At 38.9% G+C, this 20799-nt stretch overlaps 1 protein-coding gene and 1 long non-coding RNA gene across 2 annotated transcripts in view; both read right to left on the bottom strand.

Moving 5' to 3' along the window:
• Positions 1-20799, bottom strand: part of LOC105030177 (butyrophilin subfamily 3 member A1) — a 145624-nt gene that overhangs the window by 71888 nt on the left and 52937 nt on the right. The window lies entirely within an intron of this gene.
• Positions 11019-19962, bottom strand: LOC117594125. The gene is made up of 7 exons (XR_004575508.1): positions 19630-19962; positions 18789-18851; positions 17781-18678; positions 15672-15701; positions 15482-15502; positions 12177-12203; positions 11019-12054 (listed from the first exon to the last, which is right to left on the bottom strand). It is a non-coding gene; the product is annotated as an uncharacterized LOC117594125 (long non-coding RNA).

The raw sequence follows: 20799 nt of genomic DNA, 5'->3' as shown, positions 1-20799 counted from the left end.
AGACACCCAGAAACACAGGAACTAATATAGGCAACCTAATGAGGGAATGGACACCAGGTGTGTGCAATAACAAGACATGACAGTGCCGTGGGAGGAGGAGCGGCGTGGCTAGAGGACCGGCGACGACGCGCGCCGAATACCACGTCGGGGGGGATGGCGCGCGTCCTCCACGCGCGTCCTCGTTACAGGAACACCTGTTCAATTTCTCATTAATGAAATTATCTAATCAACCAGTCACATGGCAGTTGCTTCAATGCATGTCCTGGAAGTTTATGTCATTGGCCTTGTTTGCGATTATTACTGCTCCGTCGTTTCCACTGGCATTTCTTTAAATCGCTGTTTCTTCTTGTTTTACACTAGCATAGTCCATAACCTCACTCACTTTTTGATCATGTGATGTGCACAACATCTCTTTGGATTTACGAACATATCCTGAGTGTTTTTTTTTACGGTTCAAGCGATTTGTTACAATATGTTCTTAACTTGTTGATTATACTTAATTTTTACTAGTGTGTGTCATAGAGCTAAACTAAACTAGTTTTGTCTCTTTGCATTAATGATCACTGTACACACACACACACAAACACACAACCCTGCTGTCTGCAAAATGATCCCCCAGCCCACACAAATGTAACCGCAACTAGAACACATTTTAAAGGTACCTTTCAACTAAGACACATTGTCATGGATAAATGCTGTACACAACCTCTTTCCACTTCATAAGTATTCTAAAACAAGAAAAAACATCCTATATTGAAAAATCACAATTTATATCAGTTTTGTTCAAGTGTGTAGTTTAATTTCTTTTTATCAGATTGGCTAAAATTCTATAACTGGAAGAAAAAATGTTGTGGGCAATGTTTATTGGAATAGCCTGCTGAACCATCATGCAACACCAAATGTGTCAAGTTAACTAGACCAATACAAAGACAGATCAACACAAGTTTCAATTACAACTGTCTTATAATACATTCAAGTCAGTTTAAGTTAAAATCAATTGTTCCAAGAGATGTCATTGCCTAAAATAGTATTATTGCCATTCAAGTTGCTCAGTGAAAAGTTACTCATTTCACTGGCTCTTTCTAACATTCAAATAAAACACGTTACATTTTAAACACTATTTAATACTTTAATATCTGTACCTGAGTTTTAATTCAGAAGAATTGTTTAAACACCACACAGAATTGGCTGAAACAGTGATACCCATTCCTCCTGTAGCTAATGGGTTTTCTGGAATAAATTAAAAGAGAGACAACACAGACAGAAGACACATGACTACAGCACAGTAGAAACAAAGATACATAACATTCAACCACATAGAGAAACCCCACTAAACTGCATTACAACCAACTGCATAGAGAGACATGACTAAACTACATTAGCAATACAGCAGGACACATACATGATTAGACAATAGGCAAAGACAACAACAGGACAAAACTAAAACTACAATGAACAGGCACATCATGTGAAGCAGTTATTGGTGTCTAAGAATGTTTTTAAAAGTGGAAATGTTGAAAAAGTTAATGAATGTAATCTTTTTTTTTTTTTTTTTTATTCCAGTAGGTGTAGAGAACTGAAAGCAGGAGTGACAGAAAGATGTTCGTTGTCGGGCGGTCAGATGGTCGAAGGTACAGGGGAGGGCAGGCAGGCTCGTAATCCGGAAAACAGGCAAAGGTCGCAACCGGGGGTCTAAGTACACAGTGCTAATAGGGAACCGGGAACACCTGGTGAGGGGCGGCTGGTCAGGAATGGCTGACGGGGTATAACAGTCCTTATCTGGCATCATCACTTCTGCTGCAACCTCCGTCCAACCATGTGCCTGCCAGTCTGATACTGAAAATGGGATAGGGGTTAACATAGAAGAACGTGAGGATGTTGGTACAGTGGGGAGAACAAGTATTTGATACACTGCCGAATCTGCAGGTTTTCCCACTTACAAAGCATGTAGAAGTCTGTAATTTTTTATCATAGGTACTCTTCAACTGTGAGTCATGGAATCTAAAACAAAAATCCAGAAAATCACATTATAATTAATCACATAAATAATTAATTTGCATTTTATTGCATGACATAAGTATTTGATCACCTTCCAACCAGTAAGAATTCCGGCTGTTGTCTTTTATACAGGTAACGAGTTCAAACAGGTGCAGTTAATACAGGTAATTAGTGGGGAACAGGAGGGCATCTTAAAGAAAAACTAACAGGTCTGTGAGAGCCGGTATTCTTACTGGTTGGTAGGTGATCAAATACTTATGTCATGCAATAAATTGCAAATTAATTATAAAAAAATCATACAATGTGCTTTTCTGGATTTTTGTTTCTCACAGTTGAAGTGTACTTATGATAGAAATTGCAGACCTCTACATGCTTTGTAAGTAGGAAAACCTACAAAATCGTGAATCCTGAGACCATTCAAGTGTGAGGTTGCTTCTCAGCCAAGGCAGTGGGCTCACTCACAATTTTTCCTAAGAATACAGCATGAATGAAGAATGGTATCAACACATTCTCCGAGTGCAACTTCTCCCAACCATTCAAGAACAGTTTGGTGATGAACAATGCCTTTTCCAGCATGATGGAGCACCTTGCCATAAGTCAAAAGTGAAAACTAAGTGGCTTGGGGAACAAAATATCAAAATGTTGGGTCCACGGCCAGAAAACTCCCCAGACCTTAATCCCATTGAAAACTTGTGATCAGTCCTCAAGAGGCGGGTGGACAAACAAAACCCACAAATTCTGACAAACCCCAAGCATTGATTATGCAAGAATGGCGTGCCATCAGTCAGGATGTAGCCCAGAAGTTAATTGACAGCATACCAGGGCGGATTGCAGAGGTCTTGGAAAAAAAAGGGTCAATACTGCAAAATTGTCTCTTTGCATAAACTTAATGTAATTGACAAAAAAAGCCTTTGACACTTATGAAATGCTTGTAATTATACTTCAGTATACTATAGTAACACCTGACAAAAATATCTAAAGACACTGAAGCAGCAGACTTTGTGAAAAATGTATATTTGTGTCAATCTCAAAACTTGTGGCCACAACTGTAGTAAAGACCTAAGTGACTTTGTGTGATGGCAATTTCTAAAATCCAAATAGTTCTATGAAAATGGTAGGTAAGACAGGAGAAATCAATTGCGCAATAAACGGTTTTAATTGTACTTGCAAGGAGAAAGTATACAGGTTACAAGGTAACAGTGGATAGTCTCTAACTCAAGATAGCTCATTCAACTGTATATATCACATAGGAAAAAGGGTTGTGGTAAGATGCTGCCATCTGTCTCATGTCAATCAAACACATTCCCTTTGTTCTATCACACAAGTCAAATGTTATCTTCCCCCACCTTATCCTTCCTGCCATAATGTTTACTGTTGTGTTTACCCAAAGGGGCCAACTGACCTTACTCCCCCTGTTGTATCTTCTCCTATCTTGTCCTAAAACCCATTGATCTGCATCTGGACAGACAATAGATGCCCCCTATGCAAATACCAGATCCCCCACATTCCTCTACCTATCTTAACAGTGGGACTCAGTCCTTTACTCAGTGAGAATACATTGTATAAAGAAATTTCCACAACAATCCATCCTCTTGATACCATGTCAAACCTTGGTATCAAACCTTAAACAGTACACTCATTAGGATGTAGACTGCAACAAAACAGTACTCTTTAACAACATGACCCAGTCAATATTATTACCCTTAGTGATTAGAGAACTGAACAAATCTGAAATGTCTGGATCCTCCTTTACATTCTTCTAGATGATTACCTTCCGTATAAAATCCAAGATCACACATTGTCATCATACAGAACCATAACATAGTACAACAAAACCTTTTTTTTTTATGTTAGAATCATCACAAACACCTATCACTGAATGCATCCTTAAATTTATCACTGTTACAAAGTTCTCTCATGCCAATTGCTCGATTCACTGAAAAGTCTTCTCCATGGTTCCATTTGGATGTACTTCCAAAGTCATCACAAATGTTCTGCTCCTCCAAACGTCAGACAGTCAGTTATGAACCATTTCTTTGGCAGGTCGATGTAACAGAACAAAAAAGTAAGATGTATATTCCAAGGTGTTGTCCTTCATAGCTCAAATGCAGACACAGCTCTTGTTGTCTCCATTCTAGCTGCTATATCAGCCAGGCCAGGAAAATCTGTGTTCTTCCTTGTGAATTCCAAGATGACCAGTTTTAGCTAATGGTTCTATAGCTAAAGGCCATGTAGAAAGTGACTGGTTACGAGCACCCGAAAATTCACTTTTCCCTCAGTGACTTCAATTCACTGCGTCTAACCTTTCACCACTGAAATCCTCCTGTAGCGTGTCGTCAACCCCAGGTTCCTCTCTCAGCTACCTGGACAGCAGATGAGATGTACCTGGTATGGACCCAATCAGCGTAGCATGATGTTGTGCAGTAGATCTTTCCTATGCCTCCATCCTCTCGGTCGGAGGTTGCCTTCTCCATCACATTGCAGAACCATCAGGACTCGAGTCAGTCCAGCTCACAGGAACTCAGCATCATGTAGACGTACGGCCCCTAGACGTGCAGCGAGCCAGAGTCGACTCCTCTCTCAGCTGTAGGACAGTCTGTCTGTGTGTCTGTGAGATCCATCTCACCTCAGCCACCTCACAGTTGTCCTTTTAAGCCAAGCTCAGTCTCTCTCTGGGCTCCAGCAAGTTGCCGAATCGCTTTCAAGTGTTCTGTATCTGAATGTGTGAATTATCCTTGAGAAGATTAGTTCCAACTGCACAGTACATCATCACATATGTCCATCACGTTAGCTTGTTGCATCTCGCTGATACATTAGAACTACACACTCTCAAACACTCAAACCCTATATTTCCAATGTCTCTCTACTTCTTTTCTCCAAATAGAGTAGAACAGTTGAAATCAATAACAGTATCGTGGAAACATTAACATCTCTGGTGCTTCTGTTCTGCTAGTGTAGCAAACTAACAATTCCACTCTTTTCTATAGTTGGTGTAACAACCAACACAAAGAACAGAAGAACACAATTTCACATATCTCATTACTGTTCCAAAAACTCATCAGTTAAGATAGTTTGCTTACATCGAAGTACCACTCTCTAAGAGCAGTTCATGAACAATTCTCAGTTCACCTATATGATTTACATCTGATTGTGTTGTATCGGAACTACAATCAAATTCATCATTGTTTCACATAAAGGATCAAATACCTTATTTCAAATCAAACATTTCACACCATCTTGAATGTCAGCTAACATAACTGTTATTTAGCCTAATTTCTCTACAAGAGGAAACTCAGTGTGAATGTCTCCAAATCTCTTCTTATTATCCTAGCACATCAAAGACACTCTGAAATCCTGTCATAAATCATGACCCCCCTTTTTACGCCTTTATCACCTCAGGGCTCTCCCTGGAGTGGGGGGTGGTCTACTAACCTAAGGATAACAGACCCTGGTCTTGAAGAAGGGTCACCTTATCAATCACCTTATCAATAAGGGACACTGTTTTTATCTTGAGAAACAACCCAGGCATTGACAATAGTAAAACAAACTTTTTTTCCTCATCATTCACCTCAAAGAAACCTCTGTTAACCATTAACTTTCCAATGATTGCCTACTAGGACAGAACTTAAATTAGAATACCCAATTTTGATAATGTCTGTTTCTCTTCTAAAGAGTCCAAACAAGTTCAAATCCATCTCAAACTGTTTTTTATGTCAGTGAGTGGAGTGGTACAGTGGGTCTGTACCTCTCTTTATCGAATTTTAGACTATGTAAGACTTCCCAACTTGGTTTTCCAGAAATATAACTTGATGCAGAATGATCTTCTCAATATCAATTAAAACATGGCAAAATGTAGTAAACATGTAAGAAATAACAAAATGTGCTCCCTGCACGTTTTTACCCACTTATTCCATAATGCATGAGATTACTTCTAATCAAATATCAAATACCTTAACAGTAACACACACATCAAATTAGTTATTGCTTAGCTAAACAATTTCAAAATGGCAAGATGTATTCTACTCAACCATAACCATGTTAGATTTCGCATAAAACATACTTTTCAAAAACCCAATTTGACAAACTACATTATTCACTTAACTTCTTTAAGTACCTATTTAATTTGCTTTGAACTCTAAGTTCAACTCTTTTTCATTTGAACTCTAAGTTGAATTCTTTTCCACTATAGATAATCATTTCATACAATCCCCCCTGCTTTCACTTAATGTTTTATCATCCCAAAACTGAACATGCTTGTGTTGGTAAAATTACCACGGTTGAGAACAGGCTGAACACTCGAATTTAACCCTTAGTAACATGCTACCTTGATGTAATGTTAAGGGAGGCGGAAGCCATCCCAGTGGACCTGCCCACCGTTCCTGAAGCTCTGAGCTCCACACAAATATGGTGAGCCATTTAACAAGGCCAAATGTTTGTTTATGGTCCCCAGAACATACTATCAATTTAGCCTACATCGTTCGTTAACTGAAGATTCTAGATTTAGTGTCCAACCTATCTAATATTTTCGCAGTTTATAAAAATGTGCTTATCATTATCTATACAACAAGTCAACAGAAAACAGACATATGACTTCACTAAAATCAAGGAACAATCAGTGAGCGAACCCCATGATACCCCAGGCTAGAACTCTAAACGCAGACACATCAATCAACCCCATGTGTCAGTTTACCAGGCTAGAATTCATAAAGCCAGCAACGGGCATCAGGCATAGGCCCGAAAACACAAGAATTAACCCAGGTATCATTGGAAATACAAATAAGAGAAACCACATTATTTAACCAAACTCGATTTAGCATTTAAAATAGGATGTCTAATTTTACGGGTTAATTTAAACGGGGAATAAACTGGCTTTGTCTATTTGGGGAATAAACGGGCCGTACTCATTTTACCCTCTTTTGCAGGCTATGACTATATTGGCTGAATCCAGTCTTCATTGGAAACAGCATGTTATCTTAATACTAAAAACTTTCGCTATGGTCTGCATCCCACTCCATACAAGGAGAGAGAAAACACTATTTTAACCCCTCATTACGAAACCACAAGACCATATTTTACCAAATCACAGAATCATCATTATACCAATTTCTAAGCTATCCCTCTAATTATATTTATGCCATTATTTTTCTTAAACTCCTAAGTTAGCAGGCTAACACTCCCACATGTGCCAGCCATCAGCACAACACTGTAAGGCAAATTCAATTTCACAATTTCAGCACAAAGGCAAAAGCCAAAAGAGTAGGCCTCGCATAATAACCATGTTAACAATGCAATGTAAGCGTTCACCCAAACGCACACCAAACAAGACAAAACATTGCGATTACAAAACTTCCAAGTTAACACCAACCTCGGTAAAAGAGATCAAATATTCTATCAAGGTATATACAATGCAGCCAAACGGATCCCTCGTGCACAGGGAATACCAAAATGGACAAATGCATTTACTAGACCGACCACAACCAGACAATGACAAATCCTCGTGACTCGGGCCATAACCACATACAGAACAAACACAAGTGGCGCGTGAATATACAACTTCTGTAGCATAACTACTGATCCAAACCATAAGCTGACCAACAATTGCGGCAATTTACAGGAGCAATACTCCCTTACAGGCACTGAAAGTATGAGATCCAATCTCAATTGCATATTTAAGTCCAACCTAAATTGCAGATGTTCAAGCAGTCCAACCGCTTATAATCCAGCACTAATCGCAACGCAATAGGTTAGCTGCATAGGAATGGTTGTCAGGCCTAACTACAGTCGCTATTAGCACGCTATACTCCATCACGCAGTCCAACTGCTGCACGGGAATTGGTGTCAGGACACGGAACAAAAACGACATGTTTCTAACTACAGCCGCCCTGACTGCAATACTCCAAAAAAAAACTTCTAGTCACCATACTTTCTCAAATCCATCTATCAACTTCCACAAAACCATCAAATCTGACTTACAAAAACAACCACATTGTTTACTAAAGCATATGAAAACTGTATTAAGGAACAATCTCACCGGTTGATGCTCCTCTGGTCCCCTGTCTGACCGTCCGCACCCCTCCCTCAGGCGGTTCAGCGTTCCTGCGTGTTCCCGTTGAATCACTCGCGGCAAGGCCAAAGAGATTACGGGTGTGTACACCTGGTGTGTACAACTCCCCACTTTTGGAACTTTTCTTGAAACGCGTAGACATGCTCAACACTTCCAAAGCGGAGCAGAAAACGGCCTCCAGCGGCCCACAGCATTTCCACGTTCACAACGAAAAGGTCCACAGAGCTTGGCCACGTTATGACTCCAACGATGCAGTGTCCCGAGCGGGCCTCCAAGGAGACCCACCTATCGGTCCAGCTGAACTCCGCAGGGTGGGGTGACGGGCGATCAGAGGAGAACGAGCCATCTAACCTGAGCAAAAAAAACTACAACACAGATCAATATACTCCACACAAACTTTCCCAAAGCTTCCATCACTCCACACTGTCTACACACCGTAGCCTACGCCTTCCAAACAACCACACATACGTTACCACGTCCATCTACCTCCAATCAACCCGACAGGCCGCGCATCCATCCCCGAATGAAAACGCCAATCGCCGGAAAAACCTAATAACACTCAAAGAAACATTGTTCACATGTCCAAACACCATAAACGTCAGTGATAATTTTTGCCGGTCCAGCGTAAACACGAGAGACTGGCAAAGATTTACTGTCGCACTTCCCCATGTCCCAGATTTACCCAGTAAATCTAGTTATCTCAACCAACCAGAAAGCGAAGTCAAGCTCGTCAGCCCACAAATGAGATATTATAAAAGGTCCAACCTTTTACTGCAGATTTTAAACTATAAAGTCCAACTTTAAGTTTTTAAACCGCGGTTTAACCGTATTGCGTTCTTACCTCCAAATTCTATTTCCGCAGGAAACCTGTACTGATCAGGCACGAGTCACAGCTCCCGTCAGGCACTCTTTCTCAGCCCATCAAAGGATAAGCCTTTTCTGGACGATACTAGAATTCCAGAGCTTTCTCTGGCCGTGCACGGTTAACCTGTTAGGAAAGGGACTCGAACCGATCAGGATTAGGATCCCGGACGTGCCCCCAAAATGTGATGGCAATTTCTAAAATCCAAATAGTTCTATGAAAATGGTAGGTAAGACAGGAGAAATCAATTGCGCAATAAACGGTTTTAATTGTACTTGCAAGGAGAAAGTATACAGGTTACAAGATAACAGTGGATAGTCTCTAACTCAAGATAGCTCATTCAACTGTATATATCACATAGGAAAAAGGGGTGTGGTAAGATGCTGCCATCTGTCTCATGTCAATGAAACACATTCCCTTTGTTCTATCACACAAGTCAAATGCTATCTTCTCCCACCTTATCCTTTCTGCCATAATGTTTACTGTTGTGTTTACCCAAAGGGGCCAACTGACCTTACTCCCCCTGTTGTATCTTCTCCTATCTTGTCCTAAAACCCATTGATCTGCATCTGGACAGACAATAAATGTCCCCTATGCAAATACCAGATCCCCCACATTCCTCTACCTATCTTAACAGTGGGACTCAGTCCTTTACTCAGTGAGAATACATTGTATAAAGAAATGTCCACAACACTTTGACAAGGCCCAAATTGTTATGGCCTGACAACTGTGTCAGAGCTTCTGTGAAACGACAAGGCTTGTGGGGTGCTCCTGGTGAGCAGTGGTGAGTACTCACCGACAGTGGTCCAAGGAGGCTTATCGATGCGCAAGGGCATTGAAAGCGATCCTGTCTGGCCCGAAACAGAGGGTCTACTGTGGCACAAGTCACAGAAAATGTTAATGGTGGTTACAGGAGGAATGTATCCCAACACAGTGCATCGCACCCTGCTGCGTATGGGGCTGCGTAGCCGCAGACAGGTCAGAGTGTGCATGATGACCCCTGTCCACCGCCAAAAGCGCCTACAATGGGCACACAACCATCAGAACTGGACCTTGGAATAGTGGAAGAAGGTCGCCTGGTCCGATGAGTCACGTTTTCTTTTACATCACTTGGATGGCCATATGTGTGCAACATTTACCTGGGGAAGTGATGGCACCAGGATGCACTTTGGGAAGACACCAAGCTAGTGGAGGGAATATGATGCTCTGGGCAATGTTCTGATGGGAAACTCTGGATCCGGGCATTCATGTGGCTTCAATTTGACACGTGCCACTTACCTAAAAATTGTTGCAGACCATCTACACCCCTTCATGGCAACAGTATTCCCTGATGACAGTAGCATCATTCAGCAGGATAATGTGCCCTGCCACACTGCACAAATTATTCAGGAATGGTTTGGAGAACATGATGAAGAGTTCAAGGTGTTGCCCTTCCCTTCAAATCCCCCAGATCTCAATCCAATTGAGCATCTGTGGGATGTGCTAGACATACAAGTCCGATCTACGGCATCTCCACCACGCATCTTACAGGATTTAAGGGATCTGCTGCTAAAGTCTAGGTGACAGATACCACAGGACACCTTCAGGGGTTTTGTAAAGTACATTCCTTGTCGGGTCGGTGCTGGTCTCGGGGCATGCAAAGGACCAACAGCATATTAGGCATTTTAAATCATCAGTGTACATTTTAAAAGCAGTGCCATGGCTGCTGTGATGCAATTTAGAAGACAAAAATATGCCCAAAATCAGAATAGCTCAACATAAATTCCCCGCACCGTACTACAGTTGCAATGCAATGCACATATATCATGCAAATACAAATACTAAGTCCAATCCCCCTATTGCTTATGCAATGTGATGCACAAACAATGCAAGTATTAAATGATATGGCATGTCAGGCTAGCCCATAAACACCAACAAAAATCTTTAAAAAATATATTTGAAAAGTAAAAGGTTTGTACTTGACAGTGACAAAAAACACATCACTTTGATCAATCAACCAAATGTATTCAACAGTTGTCACAAAGTGCATTTACTAAGACCCTGCCTTTACTAGATTATTAGAGTGGAGACTCAAACTTCTTTATTTTTGTTCAAGGCTTGTTTATTGAATGTGGGATTCATGGAGTGAAGGGTAAAGACAGGAATTAAACACTGGTATCTGTTGGGAGCCACATAAAACACATAGATACAGGAGTTTAGCCTCTGGTCCACAGTTTCACACAAACTATTACTTTATTCAACATCTCAACAATGATGCTTTATAAGCAGATAAGATAATTTAACAACTGGGAAAATATTTTCGTTTGAATAAAACAAGAATAAAGGTAGAAAAAAGACAAACATTAAATAACTTTTGGTGTCTGAAAATGTGGAATGTATAAAACAAACTAGTTGACCTACACCCAACTGTTGATTACTTTCTGTAGCCACACATCCTTGTCTTAAACAGAACTCTGCTGTATTTCTGGAATGCATGTCTCATCGGAGAGGATTGTCCCCTGAATCACTTGGACCATACTAATAACACAAACTGTATAGTAACACCTTTGATTTTCACATGATCCTATACAACAGAGTTCAAGCTAAAATGCTGAAGACACATCCTTGTTCAGTTCAGTGGTGTCAATAATTTTTAATGCTTGTGGATCTCTTTTTCCAGGGCTGAATACAGGATACAATGTGTCTGTTGTTTTCACATCATTAAAAGTGTAGAGAAGGGACCCAGAATCAGCATCATAAAAAGACAGTGTGTGTTTGTCACAGTCTAGAAACACACACACAGTTGTTGATGTTGTTTGTCTTGTTGGTGTTTTTACACTGTCAACATAAACATGTAGGCCTACTTCTTTTTCATAAAATAAAATCCAGAAGCCATTTTGGGGGGTTAAAGGACATTGTGCATTTTCTCTGGTCACACCTAAATACCAAGCTAGTTTTTCTTCCTTGTCATGATCTTTGATCTTCACTTTCCAATAGTGTTGCCCTGAGTCAAACCCCTTATTACCCAATACATGGATAGACTGTTGAAGGTCTGGTTTATCTTTTGCTTTGACATACTGAACCCTCTTTCCTTGATGAGTCAATCTAATGGCAGGAGAAGCAGTCTTTGCATCTGTAGTGATGTGTTCCTCTGAAGGAAGAGAACATTATTTCATTAATTTATGCATTTTCTGGATGAATTAGTATTTTTGACAGTACAGATGAAATGATAGTAACAATAGAAATAATCACTGAAATGGAAAAATATTTTACCTTTTACGTTTTTACCCAGGAGCAAATCTGAATAAAGAAATAATGAGTACTTTTTAATTTAAATTCAAATTATTTACAATTTGCTAAGATTTAGTTTCAAATACTTTTATTTTCATGAATTGCTTGTATAAAACTAGTGAATATGACCCCCATAACCTTCCATATTAACCTATCATACTTTTTTCAATAAAAGCATTCTTTGAAAATCTTACCTACAATCTTACAGTGAAATCCGAAGAATATTTTTTTTATTTTTTGGCTCAGTATTTCAGAACATTGATATTATTATCACACAATTACTCTAGGGTTCAGTGCAGACTGTCAACTTTAAATTCAGGGTATTTTAATAGCAGCAGTTTCATCAACAATAAAGTGAGCCAGTTCCAGTGGCATCAATACATGTTTAGAAAATAACACCCATCCCAATGTAGGCTAGTTCCTTTTTTCTTGACATTTTACCTCACTCTTATACACTAATTGTACAACACAAATCTCTGTCTTATCTGTGCATAATACCTCTTTCTGGAAACCTGCAGTCTTTTACAGTTGTGGCCAAAAGTATTGGCACTCTTGAACTTAAAATATGAATAATTTACTGCTTAGCTTATTCCATAAAGAAATCATAAAAAGGCCCTGACAATATTATTAAAGTTAAGTAGTTAGACATTATTTTTTCAAAACAGTGATGCTCTACTTTTTCTTCAAGAACTGAATTCTTACATTGGAACTGAATTCATTTGTGGTCAGTTGTATGTTCATACAATATGACAAGTCCAAATTCAATCAAATTGTAATGCCGCAATTAGCATGAAGACAAACAAAAAGAGAGAATTGTGATCATATGAAGCCATTCATCATCACATTGTTGTTTGGCTGATTTTAAATCATAAAGATAACAGAAATCACCCAAATGGCCCTGATCAAAAGTTTACATACCATTGAATGTTTGGCCTTGTTACAAACACACAAGATGAAAAGGGCTATTAAAATTGAATTTCCCACACCTGTGGCTTTTTAAATTGTAATTAGAGTCTGTGTATAAATAGTAAATGAGTTTGTTCAGCAAAAACTGCCAGATGAATTGTTCGGGATATGAAGAAAAACCCTCAGGTAACCTCTAGCTGCTCTTGAAAAAGAATGTGTGGTTGTTTCAAGGAGTACAATACAACGAGACATAAACAAACATGAGCTACATGCTCGAGTTGCCAGAAAGAAGTCTTTACTGCACCAAAACCACATAAAAGCCTGGTTATAATATGCCCAACAACACCTTGACACCCCTCACAGCTTCTGGCACACTGTAATTTGGAGTGACAAGACCAAAATAGAGCCTTATGGTCACAACCATAAGCACTATGTTTGGATAGGGGTCAACAAGGCATATAGTGAACAGAATACCATCACCAGTCTGAAGCATTGTTGAGGCTCACTGATTTTTTGGGTGGGGGATGCGCTCTAAAGGCATAGGGAATCTTGTGAAAATTGATGGCAAGCTGAATGCAGCATGTTTTCAAGAAATACTGGCAGACAATTTGCATTCTTCAGCACGAAAGCTGCGCATGGGGCACTCTTTTGTCCAGCATGACAATGACCCCAAGCACAAGGCCAATTTGACCCTCCAGTGGTTACAGCAGACAAAGGTGAAGGTTCTGGATTGGCCATCACAGTCTCCTGACCTTAATATCATCAAGCCACTCTGGGGAGATCTCAAACGTGCAGTTCATGCAAGACGACCAAAGATTTTGCATGACCTGGAGGCATTCTGCCAAGTCAAATGGGCAGCTATACCACCTGCAAGATTTTGGGGCCTCATAGACAACTGTTACAAAAGACTGCATGCTGTCATTGATGCTAAAGGGGGCAATACACAGTATTAGGAACTAAGGAGATGCATGTTTTCTGGGCCAAAAGATCTAATTTATGTCATTATATTGCAATTGATTTTCAAGAACATTTATATTTTACTGATTGATTATCAAATTAAGGCATTAGAAATGCATTATTGTCTTCATGTTTATTCAACACACATATTAGGTTAAATAGATTACTTGTAAATAATACTTTGTGAAGGAAAAATAAATGTTTTCCCTCTAACACGTTACCTTCCAGATCAACTTTATTTTCAGGTTTCACTGTGTTTTATGTGCATAATAGATCACAATAATGTCATTTTATTGCAATAGGTTGTCATGAATATCTTTTTTTAGAGTGGCCTTTTATTGTGGCCAGCCAAAGGCAAACCTGTGCAATAATCATGCTGTCTAATCAGCATCTAGATATGCCACACCTGTGAGGTGGATGGATTATCTCGGCAAAGGAGAAGTGCTCACAAACACAGATTTAGACAGATTTGTGAAAAATATTTGAAAGAAATAGGCCTTTTGTGTATATAGAAAAAGTCTTAGATCTTTGAGTTCAGCTCATGATAAATGGGGGCGAAAAGTGTTGTGTTTATAATTTTGTTCAGTGTAAATCAATTGCAATTTATTGTAATAAATATTAGATTTTAGTGAATGAGGATTTTCAAAGTAAGAATAATAAACAAAATGCCTTATTATTATTATTGAGCATTACTGTCCTTTTTAGATGTCACACATATTAAGTTATTTGCATTTCCAGTAAATAATACCTTTTTAAGCATAACTAAATGTTTTCCATGAATCACTTTACCCTCCGGATCAACTTTATTATCATCTGTGTTCTGATTGGCAGGTGTCTGCGCTTTGTTTTCTGGGCCAAAAATATCACAAGTATGTCATTACACCCAAGTGATTGTCAATTATTTAATTATTTTTACTTCAGTATGATTTTCAAATTAATGTTTTTAGAATATATTTATTATAATATTTAAAATGTATATCAGGTTAAATAGATAAATATGTAAATATTACTTTCTGAAGGTACATAGGTTTTTAACTTGGTGTCTGTTCAGTGAATATCTGCACCATGATTTTGCATCTACTTGATCACATATATAATTATATTGCAACTTAATTATCACAAGTGTTATTTAAAAGTATAATTTTTAAACTTAGTTTCCTGGCACAGCAATCCAACGCCCTCTTTCCCCCATTTGGATCAAGGACATCTGTTTTGTTGTTTATTGCCCTCATTTGTTTCCCAAATCACTGTCCCAATTTAAATTCCTCCTTTCCTATTGCAACTTGTCGGTCTTAGGCTCATGCCACATGTAACGGTTGTTCTGTCTTGTCTTGTCCTCTATTCTCCCTGCGCATGTGTCCTGCCTACACTTCAATGTTACACTTAGTCTTTAATATTGGGTTATTAATATTATTCAACCTTACCTTCTGTTAAACATTTTGTCTCTGTTGAACACAAAAGGTTCATGTAAAATGTGAAAAGAGATACAGGGCCATACAAAACTAAGTGCAGATGTTAAAAGGCTTCATGAAATAAATGGGATTGATTTCTCAAATAGGTTTTTCATATTTATCTTGTTAGCATTTCACTAATAGACCAAAATGAATTATATACCTTCCATCTTCCGTCCTTCCTGACTATTAACTGAAATAGATAGAAAAAGAATAATTACAAAATGAAATGAATTGTTATGCATAGACATTACTTATATATCATACTTTTTGTATATTCATCACATACGTCAGCTAAAATGGATTTCTTGGAATTATATTATTATTAGGATGAATAACTGTTTTCCAACTATCACTACATTCCAGATCACCTTCTACAGCTCCGGAGAAAATAAAGAGACCACTGCACCTTTTACTTTCATTTCCAAAAAAGTTGAAAAGGAAGGTTTTGAGTGAGGAACAGAAGCGTTCAATTTGCAATGGTCTCTTAATTTTAACCCTTCTGTTCCTCACTTAAAATCTTTTTTGGAAAGGAAAGAAAAAGGTGCAGTGGTCTCTTAATATTTTCCGGAGCTGTATAATAGTCAATGTCTTTTTATTGACAAAATTATTTTATATTACCAAAGCATTTAAGACTGCCTTTTTTTATTATAGCAAACATTACCTTCTATTAGGCTTTTTCTCTTTGTTGATAGAAATCGATGAAGACAATTATAAAAGGTGTATTGAGGAATAAGGATAACCTCTTAAACTTGCTGACTGTATTGCTATATCATGTTTAGAATTTATTTAAGTAAATTGTATATATATAGAAAAATCCATGTCAACATTTTTATAAATGGATATGCATTTAACTGAGTGAGAGGGGATGAAATACTTATTTCAATCAGAAAGATTTCTGGCTCCCAGGTGTCTTTTATACAGGTAACAAGCTGAGATTAGGAGCACACTCTTAAAGGGAGTGCTCCTAATCTCAGTTTCTTACCTGTATAAAAGACACCTGTCCACAGAAGCAATCAATCAATCAGATTCCAAACTCTCCATCATGGCCAAGACCAAAGAGCTGGAATGGGCTACAAGACCATCGCCAAGCAGCTTGGTGAGAAGGTGACAACAGTTGGTGTGATTATTCGCAAATGGAAGAACCACAAAAAAAACTGTCTATCTCCCTTGGTCTGGGGCTCCATGCAAGATCTCACCTCGTGGAGTTGCAATGATCATAAGAGCGGTGAGGAATCAGCCCAGAACTACACGGGGAGATCTTTGTCAATGATCTCAAGGCAGCTGGGACCATAGTCACCAAGAAAACAATTGGTAACACACTACGCTGTGAAGGACTGAAATCCTACAGCACCTGCAAGGTCCCCCTGCTCAAGAAAGCACATGTATAGGCCCGTCTGAAGTTTGCCAATGAACATCTGAATGATTCAGAGGAGAACTGGGTGAAAATGTTGTGGAGCCCCAAAATCAAGCTCTTTGGAATCAACTCAACTCGCTGTTTTTGGAGGAGGAGGAATGCTGCCCATGACCCCAAGAACACCATCCCCACCGTCAAACATTGGGGTGGAAAGATTATGCTTTGGGGGTGTTTTTCTGCTAAGGGGACAAGACAACTAAACCGCATCAAATGGACAATGGACGAGGCCATGTACTGTCAAATCTTCCCTCAGCCAGGGCATTGAAAATGAGTCGTGGATGGGTCTTCCAGCATGACAATGACCCAAAACACACGGCCAAGGCAACAAAGGAGGGGCTCAAGAAGAAGCACATTAAGGTCCTGGAGTGGCCTAGCCTGTCTCCAGACCTTAATCCTATAGAAAATCTGTTGAGGGAGCTGAAGGTTTGAGTTGCCAAACGTCAGCCTCGAAAGCATAATCCAAACGTCAGCCTAGAAAGCTTAATAACTTGGAGAAGATCTGCAAAGAGGAGTGGGACTAAATCCTTCCTGAGATGTATGCAAACCTGATGGCCAACTACAAGAAATGTCTGACCTCTGTGATTGCTCTGTGTTTTGTCACCAAGTACTAAGTCATGTTTTCCAGAGGGGTCGAATACTTATTTCACTCATTAAAATACAAATCAATTTATAACATTTTTGACATGCGTTATTCTGGATTTTTTTGTTGTTATTCTGTCACTCACTGCTCAAATAAACCTACCATTAAACTTATAGACTGATAATGTATTTGTCAGTGGGCAAACGTACAATATCAGCAGGGGATCAAAAGAAGTTAGGATTCATCATCAATTACAGTTTGGGAGTTCCATATACCTTTTTGTTTGAACATGATGAAGCACATCACCATGAAGATGATGGCCAGAGACAATACTGGCAGGACAACCAACAGGACCTGATTCACAGAGAAACATTCTTTGGAATCTCCTGCAAGCAGACAGTAAACATGGGTCACATGACACTAATGTTTTTATAAGACACACGGCTACAACATATTATAGCATTAAAATCACAGAAATTCTGTTGAAACCCATAACAGTAAGATGGCAGAATCCTGCCCTCTGTCTTCCACTCATCAGACAGAGAGACAGTACAGGAGAGCCAATCAGATTCAGAGGGAGAAAACAGCAGCCAACTATTGACACTCACCAAACCCTGAGAATCTGGAGGAAAGGAAGAAACCGTGAGAAACTTGGAACACTCACAGTCCTGTAGTTTTAGAATCTATATCTATATGGGAATCTATATGGGATATCACCTAATACTAGTGACAGGGAAAGGGTTGAGTATGAAGGCAAGTGACAACCACAAAGAGATTAAACAAAGCATGTTTTCAGTGTCAATGTCCCCAGCTACTTACCATTAATTGTGAGGAACACCCTGGCTTTATCAATACACTGTTCACTGCTGACACAACACACATACTCCCCTCTGTCCTCTGGGGTGACCCTCTCCAGTCTCAGGGACAAGTTCCCCTTCTCCAGCTCCCCAATTAGAGACACACTGCCCCTGTAATGGGGATCCACAAAGTCCTCCTGGGTCTTGTGGTCTTTGTAAAACAAGGCAGGTTTGTAGGTGAAGAAGTTATCATGCCGATACCAGCACACCTTCAATGGTTTTGCATCAAAGGTAGGTGAGAGTTCACAAGGCAGAATGACAGAGGAACCTGGCCATGCTGTGACTGAAACATGAGGGGCTGACACAGAAAAGGCATCTAGAGGATGGGTAAGAGAAAGATAAATTAGACAATGGGGAGAAATTATCAGATGGTTGAATCTAATTAATAGGAAACTGTTTTAATGAACTACATGGTAAAGTTCTCACCAGAGTTTTGTTTTGTGATGGAAATATTGAGGACAGCTAGAATCACCATCTTTAGACACGACCCTGTTGTTAAGATACAAAGGTCATCATTGGCATGACGTGTTGTGTGTTGTCATATGTTGTATTTCAGGTGCTTTGAGTTTTATATGAAAAGTCTAATTGAGATTTTTTTTGGTGCCCTTAACATAGAATTATTTAACTATTTCTAATTAAATGAACATGTGACAAGATGATCAGACAAGTCATTTAAATTGTATTGGACATTGGGGCAAACTAAACATTTTAATAATTATACCCAAAAAGTTAAGCAAACAGAAAAGGCTGTGGAAATAGTTGCTAAATAATAATTTGTGGAAACACCTTGACATTTTTTAAAGTGGATATACTAGCTTAATAATTATGTTCATTTGGTTAGTTACCTATGATCCATTTTTGTTCATGCCAATTGATAACCAAATAAATGACTGCATTACTTTGACTGTAATAAAAACAATAGATATATCAAATCCTAAAAAGGAAATAAAACATTTAAAATAGACCCAATAGAAAAATCAATAATTTAGGAAATCAACTATGCTGTGCCCTTGGAGTTATAGTCTGAACACTCAACAACAGTCAGATTACATAACATGCAGTAAGATTGTGACACCATTTAACGACAGGGGAAATACATTGAAGGGGTTTAACTGCTATGGACATTTTTAACTAAGGTGCATTTGAGAAATGTCTGGGATATCACCTAATACTAGTGACAGGGAAAGGGTTGAGTATGAAGGCAAGTGACAACCACCAAGAGATTAAACAAAGCGTGTTTTCAGTGTAAATGTCCCCAGCTACTTACCATTAATTGTGAGGAACACCCTGGCTTTATCAATACACTGTTCACTGCTGACACAACACACATACTCCCCTCTGTCCTCTGGGGTGACCCTCTCCAGTCTCAGGGACAAGTTCCCCTTCTCCAGCTCCCCAATTAGAGACACTCTGCCCCTGTAATGGGGATCCACAAAGTCCTCCTGGGTCTTGTGGTCTTTGTAAAACAAGGCAGGTTTGTAGGTGAAGAAGTTATCATGCCGATACCAGCACACCTTCAATGGTTTTGCATCAAAGGTAGGTGAGAGTTCACAAGGCAGAATGACAGAGGAACCTGGCCATGCTGTGACTGAAACATGAGGGGCTGACATAGAAAAGGCATCTAGAGGATGGGTAAGAGAAAGATAAATTAGACAATGGGGAGAAATTATCAGATGGTTGAATCTAATTAATAGGAAACTGTTTTAATGAACTACATGGTAAAGTTCTCACCAGAGTTTTGTTTTGTGATGGAAATATTGAGGACAGCTAGAATCACCATCTTTAGACACGACCCTGTTGTTAAGATACAAAGGTCATCATTGGCATGACGTGTTGTGTGTTGTCATATGTTGTATTTCAGGTGCTTTGAGTTTTATATGAAAAGTCTAATTGAGATTTTTTTTGGTGCCCTTAACATAGAATTATTTAACTATTTCTAATTAAATGAACATGTGACAAGATGATCAGACAAGTAATTTAAATTGTATTGGACATTGGGGCAAACTAAACATTTTAATAATTAAACCCAAAAAGTTAAGCAAACATAAAAGGCTGTGGAAATAGTTGCTAAATAATAATTTGTGGAAACACCTTGACATTTTTTAAAATGGATATACTAGCTTAATAATTATGTTAATTTGGTTAGTTACCTATGATCCATTTTTGTTCATGCCAATTGATAACCAAATAAATGACTGCATTACTTTGACTGTAATAAAAACAATAGATATATCAAATCCTAAAAAGGAAATAAAACATTTAAAATAGACCCAATACAAAATCAATAATTTAGGAAATCAACTATGCTGTGCCCTTGGAGTTATAGTCTGAACACTCAACAACAGTCAGATTACATAACATGCAGTAAGATTGTGACACCATTTAACGACAGGGGAAATACATTGAAGGGGTTTAACTGCTATGGACATTTTTAACT

Source organism: Esox lucius, chromosome 25 (assembly GCF_011004845.1).
Source record: "Esox lucius isolate fEsoLuc1 chromosome 25, fEsoLuc1.pri, whole genome shotgun sequence".
Taxonomy (NCBI): domain Eukaryota; kingdom Metazoa; phylum Chordata; class Actinopteri; order Esociformes; family Esocidae; genus Esox; species Esox lucius.
The sequence above is the reverse complement of the archived record's forward strand: the minus strand, read 5'-3'. Positions and strand labels throughout refer to the sequence as shown.